This window comes from Hyla sarda, chromosome 1, assembly GCF_029499605.1.
Source record: "Hyla sarda isolate aHylSar1 chromosome 1, aHylSar1.hap1, whole genome shotgun sequence".
Lineage (NCBI taxonomy): Eukaryota > Metazoa > Chordata > Amphibia > Anura > Hylidae > Hyla > Hyla sarda.
In genome coordinates this window covers 251,924,086-251,940,652 of record NC_079189.1, presented here as the reverse complement: position 1 = coordinate 251,940,652, position 16,567 = coordinate 251,924,086, and the positions used below count along the sequence as shown (strand labels likewise).

General features: G+C 43.5%; 1 protein-coding gene across 7 annotated transcripts in view; it reads left to right on the top strand.

The window, feature by feature from the left end:
• ACSBG2 (acyl-CoA synthetase bubblegum family member 2) overlaps positions 1 to 16,567 on the top strand; it is a 207,103-nt gene that overhangs the window by 159,078 nt on the left and 31,458 nt on the right. The window contains exon 1 of one of the 7 annotated variants that reach the window (XM_056570647.1): positions 13,593 to 13,614. The exons of the other annotated variants lie outside the window; for them this stretch is intronic. The gene's annotated coding sequence lies outside the window, so the exon portion shown is untranslated. Of the gene's footprint in view, positions 1 to 13,592; positions 13,615 to 16,567 lie in introns of those variants that run through there. 7 annotated transcript variants of the gene reach the window in all.

The following is a 16,567-nucleotide window of genomic DNA, read 5'->3' as shown; positions in this document are numbered from 1 at the left end:
CGTCCCTGGAACAAGGAGAGTTCCTTCCTTCCATCGGTGGATATCAAGGATGCCTACCTCCATGTGTCATTATTTCCGGGCCATTATCTGTACCTCCGCTTTGCGGTTCCAGAAGGGAACTTTTCAATTTGTAGCCCTCCCCCTTGGTCTAGCCTTGGGCTTTACAAGATCCTGGCACCAGTGATGGGCCTGTTACGGTCAAGGGGAATCTTGGTGACACCTACCTGACGACCTTCTCATCAGGCTCCAACTGGAGCCCAGACTCTGGATAATCTGGACGTCACTCTCCACACTGACTCTCTTTGGGTGGATAATCAACCGGGACAAGTCAGTCCTCAGTCCTACCCAGTCTCTAACCCTTCCGGGACTTCGATTCTTCACGGCCTCTTCCCGAATTGGTCTTCCGGGACAGACGTCTGGCGCTCCCTTCGGCCCCAGGTATCAGTCCCCATCCGTACTTGTATGGAGGTCCTGGGTCGGATGGAGGCCATACCCTTTGCCCAGTTTCATTACCGCCCCCTTCATCTGGCGATTCTCGATGGGACAGGTCTCCTCTATCCATCGATCGTCAGATTGTTCTCCCCGCAGGGTCCGTCAGACTTTTCTCTGGGGGCTCCGCCCACCCTTCTCCAAAGGCGGTCGTTTCTTCCCCTTCTCTGGCAGGTGGTTACAACGGATGCCAGCCTGTTGGGCTGGGGCGGCGTGTTCCGGGATTGGACGGTACAGGGACTCTGATCTCCTCTGGAGACCCTTCTTCCGATAAACATATTGGAATTGCAGGAGATTCTTCTTTTCTTATTCATTGGGAGTTCAGTCTTCAGTCCCGTCCTGTCCTTGTTCTGTCAGATAACGCCACATCCGTGGCGTACATAAATCGACAGGACTGCTCTCGCAGCTCGGCAGCCATGGCCGAGGTGACCAAGATTCTCACTTGGACGGGGAACAAGGTTCCGGCCATCTCCGCGATTCACATTCCGGGAGTGCTCCACTGGGAAGCGGACTTCCTCAGTCGGTCCTCACCGACCCCGGCGAGTGGTCCCTTCATCCGGAGGTCTTTGTGAAGCTCTGCGGCATTCTGGAAGTGGACCGCTTCGTGTTCAGGCTCCTGGACGACGCTCCGCCCAGACCAACTCGCTCAGGGTCCTCTTTGCCACCCCATTTTACAGTTGCTACATTTGACTGCATGGCGGTTGAGACCACGGTTCTGAGGGCCGTGGGTTCTCTTCCCAGTCATTCACACCTTGCTCAAGGCTCGTAAGCCCACCTCCGCAAGAATTTACCACCGTTCTTGGCGGTGTTATCTTCGTTGGTGTGCGGCTCGGGGCTTCTCTCCGGTAACCTTCTCGGTTCCAGTCTTCTCTCCTTTTTGCAGTCGGGGTTGGAACTGGGGTTGTCTCTCTCTGTTCCCTTAAAGGTCAGGTTTCGGCCTTGCTATTCTTTTCCAGCGGCCTCTGGCTTCGAATTCTCATGTCCGGACCTTCCTTCAAGGAGTAGCGCACGCTGTTCCTCATCGGTCCTCCTCTCCCCCTTGGGACTTGAAAATGGTTCTGAGTGCCCTCCCAGGGTGCACCCTTGGAGCCCCTTAGAGAGGTGTCTCTCCGCCTCCTTTCTTGGAAAGTGTTGTTTCTTGTTGCTATCACCTCCATCCGGAGGGTTTCTGAACTGGCAGCTCTTTCCTGCCGTTCTCCGTTTCTGGTGATCCATCAGGATAAGGTTGTTTTTCCGGCCAAATCCTTTCTTTTTGCCCAAGGTGGTCTCTGCTTTTCATCTCAATGAGGACATTGTCCTACCGTTCCTTTTTGTCCTGCTCCCACTCATTCTGAGGAGCACTTACTACACAAGCTGGATGTAGTCCGGGCTGTTCAGGCTTATCCTTCAATCTCCATTTCGTCAGTGTGATTCCTTTTTTGTCCTTTATGGAAGGTCGTCGCAAGGGACAACCTGCTTCCAAGGCCACCATTTCTAGGTGGATTCGGTCTGCCATTTCGGAAGCTTAACGCTGCAAGGGGAGGATTCCTCCTTTCAAGGTTGTGGCTCATTCCACTCGTTCTGTCGGGGCATCCTGGGCTCTCCAGAATAGAGCCTTGGCCTCGCAGATTTGCAGGCGGCTACCTGGTTGCACACTTTCTCAAGGTTTTACAGAGTTCATACTTTCGCATCGGCTGATGCTACTCTGGGCCGTAAAGTGTTGCAGGCAGCAGTGGATCGGCCGTCTGCCTGACTGCTTATCTGCCCACCCAAGGGACGGCTTTGGTACATCCCACTGTCTGTGTCCCCCAATGGAGCCGATAGAGAAGATTTTTTTTGTTTTAATGCTTACCGTAAAATCTTTCTCGAAGGATCCACTTCAGTTCACCACATGGCCCTTACTAGTGAGTGTGTGCAGTCCTTTTCTCAAGTGCATCTGTCATACAAAATAGACTTTTAAAGCTGCACACACCCGGGGAGATTTATAAAAAAAAAAAAAAAAAAAAAAAAAAAAAAAAAACTGTCCAGAGGAAAAGTTGCTGAGTTGCCCATAGCAACCAATCACATTGTTTCTTTCATTATTCACAGACCTTTTAACCTGTTAAGGACCAAGGATGTACCGGTACATCCTGAGCCCTTTCCCTTTCTATAACGCGGGGCTACTGCGTGGCTCCGCATTATAGCGGGTCGGGCCCAGCCTCTAACAACGGGCGGGACTCATGGCTAATACTGCGCAGCACTGATCGTGGTGCCGCACGCTATTAACCCTTTAGACGCAGCGTTCAAAGTTGAACATGAAATCATGGCATCCCGAACAGCCAGTGAAATCAGTGATCAATGTAAAAGATCAGTGTGTGCAGTGTGTTACCCCCCCCCCCATGGGAGCTAGAACATTGCAAAAAAAGTGTATAAAGATCATTTAACCCCTCCCCTAATAAAAGTTTGAATCACCCCCCTTTTCCAATTTAATAAAGTAAAAATAAACATGTGGTATCGCCGCATGCGGAAATGTCCGAATTATAAAAATATATAATTAATGAAACCACACGGTCAATGGCGTACGTGCAAAAAAAATTCAAAAGTCCAAAATAGTGTATGTTTGGTCACTTTTTAAATCATGAAAAAATGATTAAAAAGTGATCAATAAGTCCGATCAATAAAAAGAATGGTAACGCTAAAAACTTCAGATCACGGCGCAAAAAGTGAGCCCTCATACCGCCCCATATGCGGAAAAATTGAAGTTACAGGGGTCAGAAGATGAAAATTTTAAACGTATATATTTTCCTGCTTGTAGTTATGATTTTCTTTCAGAAGTAATACAAAATCAAACCTATATAAGTAGGATATAATTTTAATTGTATGGACCTACAGAATAAAGTGTCCTTTTTACCGAAAAATGTACTGTGTAGAAACAGAAGCCCCTAAAAGTTACAAAATTGCTTTTTTTTTTTTTTATTTTGTCTCGCAATGATTTTTTTTTTTTCCGTTTTGCCGTAGATTTTTGGGTAAAATGACTGTCATTACAAAGTAGAATTGGTAGCGCAAAAAATAAGCCATCATATGGATTTTTAGGTGAAAAATTGAGTTATGATTTTTTTTAAAGGTAAGGAGGAGGTCCTTAAGGGTTAAAAAAAAAATGAAAGAAGCGATCTGATTGGTTGCTATGGGCAACTCGCCAACCTTTTCTCTGGACAGTTTTTCATAAATCTCCCCCCACAGTGCAGCGGAGCTTCAAGCCTACACCTGGCAAACACTCTAGAAAACCCTCCAGGAGGGTCCAAGAGGCAGGGGTCTGCTATTCAGGGCTGCAACGCCACACTCTGACTTAGTCACACCAGCTCTACCTCTTGACACCGCACATGGGCCATCAGTGAAAGGGAGTGACTTAAAGGGGTACTCCGCCCCTAGACATCTTATCCAAAGGATAGGGGATAAGATGTCTGATCATGGGGGTCCTGTCGCTGGGTACCCCCGCTGTCATCACTGCACATAGCAAAAATGCTCTGTCCGTAATGACGGGCAATACAGGGGCCGGAGCATTGTGATGTCACGGCCCACCCCCTTAATGCAAGTCTATAGGAGGAGGTGTGATGGCCACAACGCCCCCTCCCATAGACTTCCATTAAGGGGGTGTGCTGTGACATTGCGTATTGCCTGTCATTATGCACAGAGCGAGTTTCAGCTGTGATCCTTTGGATAGGGGATGTCTAGGGGCAGAATACCCCTTGAGGGTCCGTTCACATGTATTTTTGCTGCAGATCTGTTGCAGATTTTTCTGGCCACTGAAGTCAATGGGCAGCAAAATCTGCAGTAGCAAATCTGCAGCACAAATACGCACTTGTGAACACACTCTTAAAGTGGTGGTTTACAGTAGGGATCGACCGATGTGTTTTTTTTTTTTTTCTCTTTATATTTAAATTTTTTTTTTATGGTCGATATAGATACTCTGTGGAGGTTAGAGCTGATAACTTGTACAGATATTCCGGTATAAGTTATCGGCTATTCCGTGTATACCCCCGCCCCCCCCCTGACACCGCTGCAGATTGATTTTAAGTCAATGAACTGCAGCGGCTTTTGCCGTGCCAGAGACAGCCGCCGCCACCCGCTTATCCTGCCTGTCCGGGGTCCTCCTGAGTCCTATCACTGCCTATGCCCCTGCCCCATTGCCTCCCCCATCCCCGGTTTTATAATTACCTGTTCCCGGGGTCCACGCTAAATCTGGCTCTGGTGGCGTCCTGAGCTGTCACTGTGCACACTGACTGTGACGTCGCATTGAGGACGTCACTCGTCATTGCATAGTGTAACACAGGACGCAGCAGGAGCCAGAAGTAGCGTGGACCACGGCCCCCGGGCACAGGTTATTATGGGGGAGGCAATGGGGTGGGGCGGGGCGGCGCTATACAGATAACGCCCAAAATCGGGAATATCGGTCGATCCCTAGTTTACAGTGCTTGTGAGTCCAGCAATAAAAAAACACTGACAACAGAGCCATGTTTATGGAGGTGTGAAGACAATGATCTAAAACACATATAACCATTTTTTTTTTAATTTTTTTTTTTTACTTTTTATTGGTTGTTGTATGTATTTTTACATATTGTTTTTCATATGAAATCTCAATTTAACCACTTAAGGACCAAGGACATACCTGTACACCCTGAGTCTGCTCCCGTTCTAGAACGCTGTGCCACATGTCATAGTTGGTCGGGCCTGGCCTCTAACAACTGCCGGGACCCATGGCTAATAGAGCGCGGCACTGATCGTGGTGCCGCGCTATTAACCCTTTAGACGCGGCATTCAAAGTTGATCGCCGCATCTAAAGTGAAACTAAACTACCCCTAGCTAGCTCAGTCAGCTGTTCGGGACTGCCGTGGCGAAACTGCGGCTTCCCAAACAGCTGGAGCACACAAGGAGGGCCAATACCTGCCTCCATGCTGTCTGATCGCCGAATGACTGCTCAGTGCCTGAGATCCAGGCATTAGCAGTCAAGTGGCAGAATCATTGATCAATGTTATCCTGTGGGATAACAATGATCAATGTAAAAGATCAGTGTGTGCAGTTATAGCCCCTATGGAAGCTATAACATTGCAAAAAAAAGGGGGAAAAAAGTGAATAAAGATCATTTAACCCCTTCCCTAATGAGTTTGAATCACCCCCCTTTTCCCAATAAAAAAAAAAAAGTTAATAAAAATGAACATATGTGGTATCGCCGGGTGCGGGAATGTCCGACTTATAAAAATATATCGGTAATTAAACCGCACGGTCAAGGGTGTACGCGCAAAAAAAAAATTTCCAAAGTCCAAAATAGCATATTTTTGGTCGCTCTTTTTATATCGTAAAAAAATGAATAAAAAACGATCAAAGTCTGATCAAAACATAAATGGCACTGCTAAAACCTTCAGATCACAGCGCAAACAATGAGCCCTCATACCACCCCATACGCAGAAAAATAAAAAAGTTATAGGGGTCAGAAGTTGACAATTTAAACTTATAAATTTTCCAGAAGTACAACAAAAGCAAACCTATATAAGTAGGGTATCATTTTAATTGTATGGACCTATAGAATAAAGATGAGGTATTATTTTTACAGAAAAATGTACTGTGTCGAAACAGAAGCCCCAAAAGTTACAAAATGGCATTTTTTTCTTCAAATTTGTCGCACAAAGATTTATTTATTTATTTTTATTTTTTTTCGTTTCGCTGTAGATTTTTGGGTAAAATGACTGATGTCATAACAAAGTAGAATTGGCGATGACAAAAGTCGTCATATGGATTTTTAGGTGCAAAATTGAAAGGGTTATGATTTTTAAAAGGTAAGGAGGAAAAAGCAAAAGTGCAAAAACTGGAAAAGCCTCCGTCCCCAAGGGGTTAAATTCAGGTAAGTTACTATTCTCCTCTCCTCCCCCCCACAATGGGGACGACTCCAAATTTTTGTTTTACAAATCCCTTTTATTTCATACAAAACTTTATAAAATGTTAAAATATGAAGTGTTTCAAATCAGTGTTTAGTGCATCCGCTTCCAAATTTTCTACAATCTCCATAAAACTCCCCTTAAATGTAGCTATTATATAAGCTATTGCTACATTAATCCCCACCCCCTTTACCCCTCCGTCTGAGTTAGGTCAAGAGAGTGAGAATGAAAGTCATCTATTTCAATGCCCAGATATTTGAAAGACTCATTGGCCCTCATTTACTATTGCAAACCTGACATGTTTTGTAGGGAAACCTTAGGAAATACAGTGGAAAATAAATTGTAGGGAATTAAAACCCACAAAGAAACCTACACTCAACTCTTAGTAAATGAGTTCCATTGTGTCCCAGCACAGGCACTCCTTCAACCAATGGGAGCAGGAAGCATTTAGACCAATTTATTCTTATGCCAGATATGTCCCCGTACTCCTTAATTAATAACATCACCTTTGGAAACATTACCTCCGGCTGATCCAGAAAAGGATCAGCATATAAAGAAACTTTATTATTCCTCCCCCCAACTCCAAACCACCATATTTCAGATGAATTCCTAATCACCCTTACCAAAGGTTCCATATAGAGAAGAAATAACACCCAGGAGAGCAGACAACCCTGTCGCGTTCCCCGATATAAAGAAAGAGGGGATAATCTACCATTAACCACTAAGCTTGACCTTGGGGCTTTATCTAGGAGCTTAATCCGCTCTATCATTTTTGTATCAAAATTAAACCGATCCAGGACCTTCCAGAGAAACGCCTACTCCACCCTGTCGAGTGAGTTTTCAGCATCCAGTGACAGGATGGAGCAGTGAGGATGGCCTTCCATTTGAAGTGTTGCCATGACTCTGGATAAATTGTCCTGGATCCATCTACCCGGCACAAAACTGGATTGATCACAGGAGTGTGGAAATTTAATAAAAAAAAAAAAACAAAAAAAAAAAAACCTACTTGTCCACGGGTCTAAAATGGAGCAAAATCTATTTGTCCCTCATGACTATCGACTTGTCGGACCAATTTTGGCATTTACTCACTAACTACTATAAGGATACCTTTTTCATTTTTCAATAACATATTCTCCGAACCAAACATATATATTATATATATATATATATATATATATATATATATATATATATATATATATATATATATATATATATATATATATATATATATATATATATATTATATATAATATTCATATATTCTTTTGCTAATTTGGTGGCTTTCTTTTCTAGCCATTTACCTTGTGGTCGAGCTAACGTTATTTTGATACTTTAGGTCACCTGATTACAGCAATACCAAATTTGTTTAGTTTGTCAGGTTTTACAAATTTAAAAATTGTGAACTTTTGAAAAAATTTTTTTTGAATTGCCATTTTTTTTTGACCCCCTGTAGCTTTTTTCGCATACCAGGCTGTATGAGGGCAAATTTTTAGCTCTATAATCTTTTTGTTTTCGTTTTTTTGTATCGTTATCATTTTGGTATTTAATCGCTTTTGAACTCCCTTTTTTTTTTTTTTCTTTTTTTTTTTTTTTCTTTCGGGGATATTATAAATGCAATTCTGTGGTTTGTGTGTGTGTGTGTGTGTGTGTGTGTATGTATATGTGTATATAATTTTTTTTTTTTCTACATTTAAGTCATTAACCATATGGGATACATAATGCTATAGTTTAATAGTTCGTGCAATTACGCACGCAGCGATACTAAATATGTTTATTTTTATGTTTTTATATAGGAAAAGGGTGTGATTTGAACTTTTAACATGGAAGGGGTTAATGTGTCTTTTAAAGTTATAAAAAAAAAAAATTTTTTTTACACTTATTTTTTTATTAGACTTTTAGGAGGAATCATTAGATTCCCAATTGATCTGTGTGCTCTGCGATCCATTGATTGAGCCTAGTCCAGCAAGGCTCTATCAATGACAGAGCCACAGACACCAGGGAATCAGAGGTAATCCCTCCGGCTACCTCTTTTTAGTGGAGCGATCCACCCCACTAGCCCACCAGGGAGCATTCACATGTCCCTTTAGACGCCACTACCAGCTTTGACAGCAGTGATCTAAAGGGATAATAGCCAGTCGCGGCGATCATCGCATGCTGGCTATCAGCAACGTCCCTCGGCTACTAAGAACAGCCGGGGGCTGCAGAGTACGGAGCGGGCACAAGTCGGAAGCCCGCTCCATACAGATTGCTGTGTGCCGCCTCGCTTGTCAGGTCTGGCTCCGAAGCTGGGCTAAGGGCCTGGGAATTTCACCTGCCCGACGCCTGGTACTGCATGTGTCGGGTGATAGGAATTCCGCATCCCTGGATCATGATGGATCAATTCCGTTTTTTGCACTTTTGTTTTTTCCTCCTTACCTTCTAAAAATCATAACCCTTTCAATTTTCCACCTAAAAATCCATATTATGGCTTTTTTTGCATCACCAATTCTACTTTCCAGTGACATTAGTCATTTTACCCAAAAATTCATGGCGAAACGGAAAAAAAAATCATTGTGCGACAAAATCTAAGAAAAAACGCCATTTTGTAACTCTTGGGGGCTTCCGTTTCTACGCAGTGCATATTTCTGTAAAAATGACACCTTATTCCGAAGGTCCATACGGTTAAAATGATACCCTACTTATATAGGTTTGATTTTGTAGTACTTCTGGAAAAAATCATAACTACATGCAGGAAAATTTATACGTTTAAAAATGTCATCTTCTGACCCCTATAACTTTATTTTTCCACATACACGGCGATATGAGGGCTCATTTTTTGCGCCATGATCTGAAGTTTTTAACGGTACGATTTTTGTTTTGATCAGACTTTTTGATCACTTTTTTTTTTTTTTTATGGTATAAAAAGGGACCAAAATACGCTTTTTTGGACTTTGGAATTTTTTTTGCACGTACGCCATTGACCGTGCGGTTTAATTAATGATATATTTTTATAGTTCGGACATTTACGCACGCGGCTATACCACATATGTTTATTTTATTTTTTTTACACAGTTTTATTTTTTTTATGGGAAAAGGGGGATGATTCAAACTTTTATTAGGGAAGGGGTTAAATGACCTTTAACACTTTTTAAAAATTTTTTTTTTTTTGCAGTGTTATAGGTCCCATAGGGACCTATAACGCTGCACACACTGATCTCCTCCTATGCTGATCACTGGTGTGTATTAACACGCCTGTGATCAGTGTTATCGGCGCTTGACTGCTCTTGTCTGGATCTCAGGCACGGAGCAGTCATTCGTCGATCGGACACCAAGGAGGCAGGTAAGGGCCCTCCCGATGTCCTGTAAGCTGTTCGGGACGCCGCGATTTCACCGCGGCGGTCCCGAACAGCCCGACTGACTAGCCGGGATACTTTCGCTTTAGAAGCGGCGGTCAGCTTTGACCGCCGCTTCTAAAGGGTTAATACCACACATTGCCGCAATGTGTGGTATTAGCCGCGGGTCCTGGCCGTTGATGAGCGCCGGGATCGACGCAATGTGATGCAGGGTCGCAGCGCGACCCCCGCTTCATATTGCGGGAGCAGGACGTAAATGTACGTCCTGCGTCGTTAAGGGGTTAATCAACCTGTCAGCTAGGACTTTTGATATTATTTTACATCAACATTCAAGAGCGATATTGGTCTAAATGGGGTTAAATTGTAATACTTTTTTGAATTAAAGTGATCTCTGCCTCAATCATTGAGGGTGAGAGTCCCCTAATCAAAGGATTCAATAAAAATGAATGGGTTAGGTAAAATAAACTTGGGTAAAAGAAATAATGGAAACACTGTATTTCTGCTGAATGTGACTTATTGCTCCCATCTAGCTTAGTTATATATCCGATTTCATTAGTTCCCTTCTGATCATTCAACAAATTGGCCACCAATCTCCTAGGTCTACTCCCCTCTGCAAAGTGCTTCTGTCCTGAAAAAATAAAATAAAATTTGTTATACTTTCTCTAGCGGGGTCTCTAGCGAATTCCAACTCAAGCCTCACCACCTCTGCCTCCACCGCAGATTCCCTTTTCACGGAATTCCCTCTTAGATTGAAGGACACCTCTGAAGAGGCGGCCCCTTGGAAAGGCTTTCAAAGAATCCCACAATATCTGTGGGGAGGCAGAGTGTTTATTCATTTCCCAAATTCTCTTAATTGTAAGTCAATCCCCTCTTTATTTTTCAAAATATTCAGCTAATGTGGGTTAAACCGGGAGTTCCTAGGACGGCCTGTCAGTTCGCATCCCAACTCTTATCAGATCACGCCCTGATAGTGACAGACTAACACTTTTGGGGGGATACTTCATATTTTTAACCGCTGGGCATTCCGATTACAAAACAAGAGGTCAATACGTGATACAGTATGATAGGAGTTTGGAAAAAGGCTTCTTTAGTAGGATGTAATTGCCTCCACGTATCTATTGTGGCAGTGTGGCAAGGAAAGGGTGTTTTTCCTTGGCTCACCCTGCAGAAGCTCTCACCTGCCTCTTAAGTAATGAGGCAGGAGGAAAGGGAGGTGTGTATATGAGATGGAGACTCAGTCTAATCTGTGCTCTTCCTAGGAGACAGCATGTGGGCTGTAGGGAAGACAGAGCCTGCTGAGTACACAGCCCGAGCTAGGAGTGGCTCAAAGAGAGTGACATGAATTGTGAGTAGAAGGTTGCAGGGGACATATGTTTAACCGGCTGAGGGAAGCTCAGCGGTTGTTAGTCAGGACAAGCTGATCTGTTTAGTCAGTGACCAGACGGTCTAGGATTTTGTTTTTGTTCCTGCTTTTTATTTCTTTCCCTGCAACCTGTCTAATAAAACTGGCAAGGTGCCAGATTTGCATTATAAGCGTTTGTTTGCTGGTTTATTGAGAAGAAACTCATCCTGTGGCGTGGTCCAGAGCTAATCCCCAAGACGGATCGTCACACTATCCACCCCAGTTCAAGGGTACTTTTCATTTAAAAAAAACTTGATATATTATAGATTAATGTATGCAGAATAACTTATTCTGCATACATTAATCTATAATATATCAAAAGTTTTTTTGATGAAAGGTACCCTTTCAGTTATTAACTTGGGAGCTGTGTTTGATTGGTAGATTAACACTGCCTTGGGCGCCAGCCCTTTTGCTATGTTTTGCCATCACGTTGTTATAATCACCCCAAACAAATAGAGGTAGATCTTCACTCCCCTTTGAAAATTTAACCAATGCTAAAGTAGGCTCTGGAGAGAAGGGTGGGGGAACATACAAAAAATAAAAATAACAAAAATAATAAATAAAAAAACTAATCAGATCACATGCAAAAATATAAACCTCCCCTTGTTATCTGTCTTAAAAAAATAGTAAATTGATATTTTTATGAATATGGCCAAAATGCTAGAAAGGGCTGAATGTAGAGTTATTTTTGACCACTTCCTCTAGTTTCTGGGCATTTTTCATTCGTAATGTGTTTCAACCATACAAACTATAGAAGGCAAAAAATCTCTGTACCCAATCAAAAACTACCAACCTCTTTCCACAGTCCCCCATCCCCCTCACTTTCCAGAATAGCACTTGATAAAGGATATATAAAATGGTAAAGGATATCGCAAAGGTATCCTACTGTTATAGGATGCCAACGATAAAGGGGATATAAGGAGTGTATATAATAATATAGGATATGACAAAGATATAGGGAAATGATAAAAGATATATAAAAATATTGATATAAATATTGTATACTACTCCTCCTTCCTTCCTTTTCTAAGTGTTAATAACTTTAGTTTACCTTTGTAAATTGTGCGGTTTAAGTAATTCCCAACACAGGGTTAAAAATAGAAAGGTTTATTCACTAATACACTATATAACTTTAGCATCTCTATCTATCTATTAATCTATCTATTTATCTATCTATTAATCTATCTGTGTATACAACAATGGCTAAGACACTTCAACACATTAACATTATACGATCACATTACAATTTAACCCAATACAAGATCTTCCCCCACTCAATTACACACCAATACACAAGCATTCAATCCCGAACAGCTTTCTGTCCCTAGGGCTATAGGGGTCCTTGATAGTAATGAGAGGGTCAATGCTTAACAGGGATGGAAAGGGTTAATGCAGAGTCTTGGTAGAGAGGAGTGGAAAGGAATTAGTGCTTGGGATTGGAGGGTAAAGGATTAGACTATGGAAGCGAAGAGAGTGGAGGTTACTAAGAGAGAAGTTGTGGCAAAGGTAGAGGAGGAAAGAGGGTGCCCAGGATTATACTTAGCAGGTGTTGGGAGATGAGGCAGGACAGCAGTCTCTTTCTTGGGCCTGGATCCTCACTGCCTCATGGAGTTGCTCCCCGTGTTGGTGGCTGCCTCCCAGGAACACTCCCTCCCTTTCATCCAGCTTGGTGTGTGTATATATAGCTAACGTTATACAATGTCCTAAGACCCTCTTATCTGGCCAGATATCCCCAGGCACCAACACAGGTTTGGTGGGCACATAACAGAGGAAAGAAAGATAACCCTGGATGACCTGCCATAAAACAGATCTCTACCCATAGTTGCCTTTACGCCCTCCTCATCCGTCCCTCATCTCTTCCCCCTGCCCCTCTAATTCACAAAGTATTGATACATTTGACTTCAGACGGCGTAGGCTCCCAAATTATAAACCTTCCAGTCCCGTACTGCAGCAGCATCCTTAAAAAAAATAAAAAAAAAAAGTGTTTTTATTGAAGGTGACCCTTAATTTAGCGGGATAAATAGTTGAAAACTGAATCTTTGCATCAAAAAGTTAATTTTTGACCTCCTTGTATGAGGCTTGTTGGATTTGAGTTCTAGAAAAATCTGGAAAAAAGACCTTAGAGCTGTTGTAGTTCAGCTGACACTTTTCCCTTGCACACGCTAGGAGTAAGTCTTGATCATCTGAACACATGAATTTAATCAGGATGGTCCTGGGGGGGGGGGGGGGTTGCCACTTTTAACTGCAATGTCTATAACTGTTTTGTGTGAGCTTATAGCAAAAGCAGTATGTACGGTAGTTAATATTTAGTTGGTCTTATGGCAATTTTTTGTTCTTTTTGCCTGTATTGGCTCCTGTTTTTATTCATGAAGAATCCCTCAGGTGCTGCCCGGTCTCTGTGGGGTAGTCCAGTTGTCATGGGCACAGTTGCCATGGCCATTTTAAACTAAAGTCTGAATAGATTATGGTCTAGTTATTAGCAGGCTGCTGTCAGCTTGTGGTAAGTCTTCATTCTGTGCACTGCTATTTTTCTATTCTCAGGTTTCAGTATTTCCTCCCACATCCTTTTGTTCTATTCTAAAAGCAATACAGTTTGTGTATGTTTATACGTGTATTTGTTAGCTATGGTTACATTTGCATTGTGGCTTCCATTTACACTCTGCAGAAGCAATTGTAGGTAGCAATGGAGCCTGACGCAAATATTACAGCTTTCAGTAGTATAGCAGTTTTTGACCTTTTAAATAGGCACTGTCAGATTCAATAACTTCTTATGTTACATCTTGGCAAAACATTAACCTTTCTAATAAACTTATTTTTATTTATTTTTATTGGAAATCATGACTTTGTCCAAGCTGAAGCACAGGCATGGACAAAGTCCAGTAAGTGAGGGTGGGCTAGCAGTACTGTACAGTACTGTGCTCTCGCCTGTCTGATGGCGCTCCTCTCGCCTGTCTGATGGCGCTCCTCTGTGCTCTCGCCTGTCCTATAAAACAGGGTAGAGCAGAGAAGTGCTGGCCCACTCTCACTTACTGGTCCATGCCTGTGCTTCAGCTTGGGCAAAGCCATGATTTCCAATAAAATTTAATAAAATTGTCTTATGAAGTATATTAGAAAGGTTAATGTTTTTCCAAGATGTACAACATACCAACATTTTTATTTTTTTTGTTTCTGACAGTGCCCATTTAAAGGGAATCTGTTACCTGAACCATGGGTTTGTGGTATCCCGGTACAGGACCTGGTCCTGTCCCTGTCTAAAGTCCCCTCAGCCAGAGTCCCATCATTCCCATAGGACTCTCCTGCAAGGCTTACCCCTGGTCGCCTCATATAAATTGTATATTGTTTATAGATATATAGATAATATAAATGTATAGGACCTTTCCCGGGTCACGTGATGTACAGTTGTAATGTATAATTGCTTAAAATCTTCAGGATGCAGGGCGTATGCATACGCCCTGCATCCCGAGTCCTTAAGGACGTAGGGTGTATGGATACGCCCATGGGAATTCCGGTTCCTGCCGATAGCCGGTTGGGGACCGGGATGACTGCTGATATCTATCAGCAGGCATGCCGTGCATATGCCCAGGAGGGTCCTGAGAACCACCCCCCCTCCCATGCCGGCATGCGATTTTTTTTTTTTTTTTTTTTTTGGCGGATCCGGGTCATACCGGTGTCCGGTTACTCGGAAAATCAGGGAGATCCCCCTGAAGGGATAGGAGTGTGCCACCCCTCCTATCCCTGCTATTGGTCATCAAGAAGCGACAACCAATAGCAGATCGGGGGCGGGGGGGGGGGGGTTAAAGTTCGGTTCCCCTGTCCTGCCCACCGACGGTACTCCGGACAGAACGGGGGAACTGTAGCGTGACCAGCGGTGGTGGAGGTACCTTACCTTACCTGATCGGCTGCGGCGGGCGGCGATGACGTGCGTCTCCCTCGTGGCTCCCTGGTGAAGACTACGGAAGCCGGTGAGTAGTTGCCTAGCAACATCTGGGGGGGGGCTAAACTTTGGAGACCACTATACAGTGCTCTCTAAACTGTAGCGCCCCCCCCCCCCAGATGTTGCAAAACTACAACTCCCAGCATGCCCAGACAGCAGTTTGGGCATGCTGGGGGTTTTCTAGTTTTGCAAGATTCAGAGGGTTGCAGTTTGGAGATGACTTTGCAGTGATCTATAAACGGCAGTTCTCCAGATCTTGCAAAACTACAACTCCCAGCATGCCCACAGAGCAGTTTACTGTTTGTAGAACCTAACTGAAGGTTTTACAAACAGCTGGAGGTTTGTCCCCCCCCCCCCCCATGTGAATGTTACAGGGTACATTCACACAGGCAGGTTTACAGTAAGTTTCCTGCTTCAAGTTTGAGCTACGGCAAATTTACTGCCGCAGCGCAAACTCCTAGCGGGAAACTCGCTGTAAACCTGCGCCAGTGCGAATGTACACTACACGAACACATAATAAAGGGTAAAACACTACATGTACACTACCCCCCCCCCCCCCCCCCAATAAAAAAAAAAAAATCATACGGCAGTGTTTCCAAAACGGAGCCTCCAGCTGTTGCAAAACAACTCCCAGCATTTCTGGACAGCCACTGACTGTCCAGGAATGCTGGGAGTTTAGCAACAGCTGGAGGCACCCTGTTTGGGAATCACTGGCGTAGAAATTTTACACTGACATGCTGGTGTTGCCCCATACTTATAATTTTCACAAGAGGTAAAGGGGGGGGGGGGGGAAGGACCCCCAAAATTTGTAACTCAATTTCTCCTGAGTACGGAAATACCTCACGTGGGTGTAAAATGCTCTGCAGGCACACAACAAGGCTCAGGAGTGAGAGCACACTATGTACATTTGAGGCCTAAATTTGTGATTTTCACAGGGGTGGCTGATTTGACAGCGGTTCTGACATAAACGCAAAAAAAAATCCCCCCATGTGACCCCATTTTGGAAACAACATCCCTCACGGAACGTAACAAGGGGTATAGTGAGCCTTAACACCCCACAGGTGTTTAATGAAAATTCTTCAAAGTTGGATGGAAAAATGAAGAAAAAAAAATATTTCACTAAAATGCTGGTGTTACCCAAAATTTTTCATTTTCACAAGGGAAAATAGGAAAAAGACCCCCAAAATTTGTAACCCATATGTGGATGTAAAGTGCTCTGCAGGCGAACTACAATGCTCAGAAGAGGAGCACCATTGGGATTTTGAAGAGAAAATTTGTCCGGAATTGAAGGCCACGTGTTTACAAAGCCCCCATAGTGCCAGAACAATGGACCCCCCCCATGTGACCCCATTTTGGAAACTACACCCCTCATGTAAGGTTATTAGGGGTACAGTGAGCATTTAGGCCCCCCCCACAGGTGTCTGACAGGTTTTTGGAACAGTGGTCTGTGAAAATGAAAAATAAAATTTTTCATTTTCACAGCCCACTGTTCCAAAGATCTGTCAAACGCCAGTGGGGT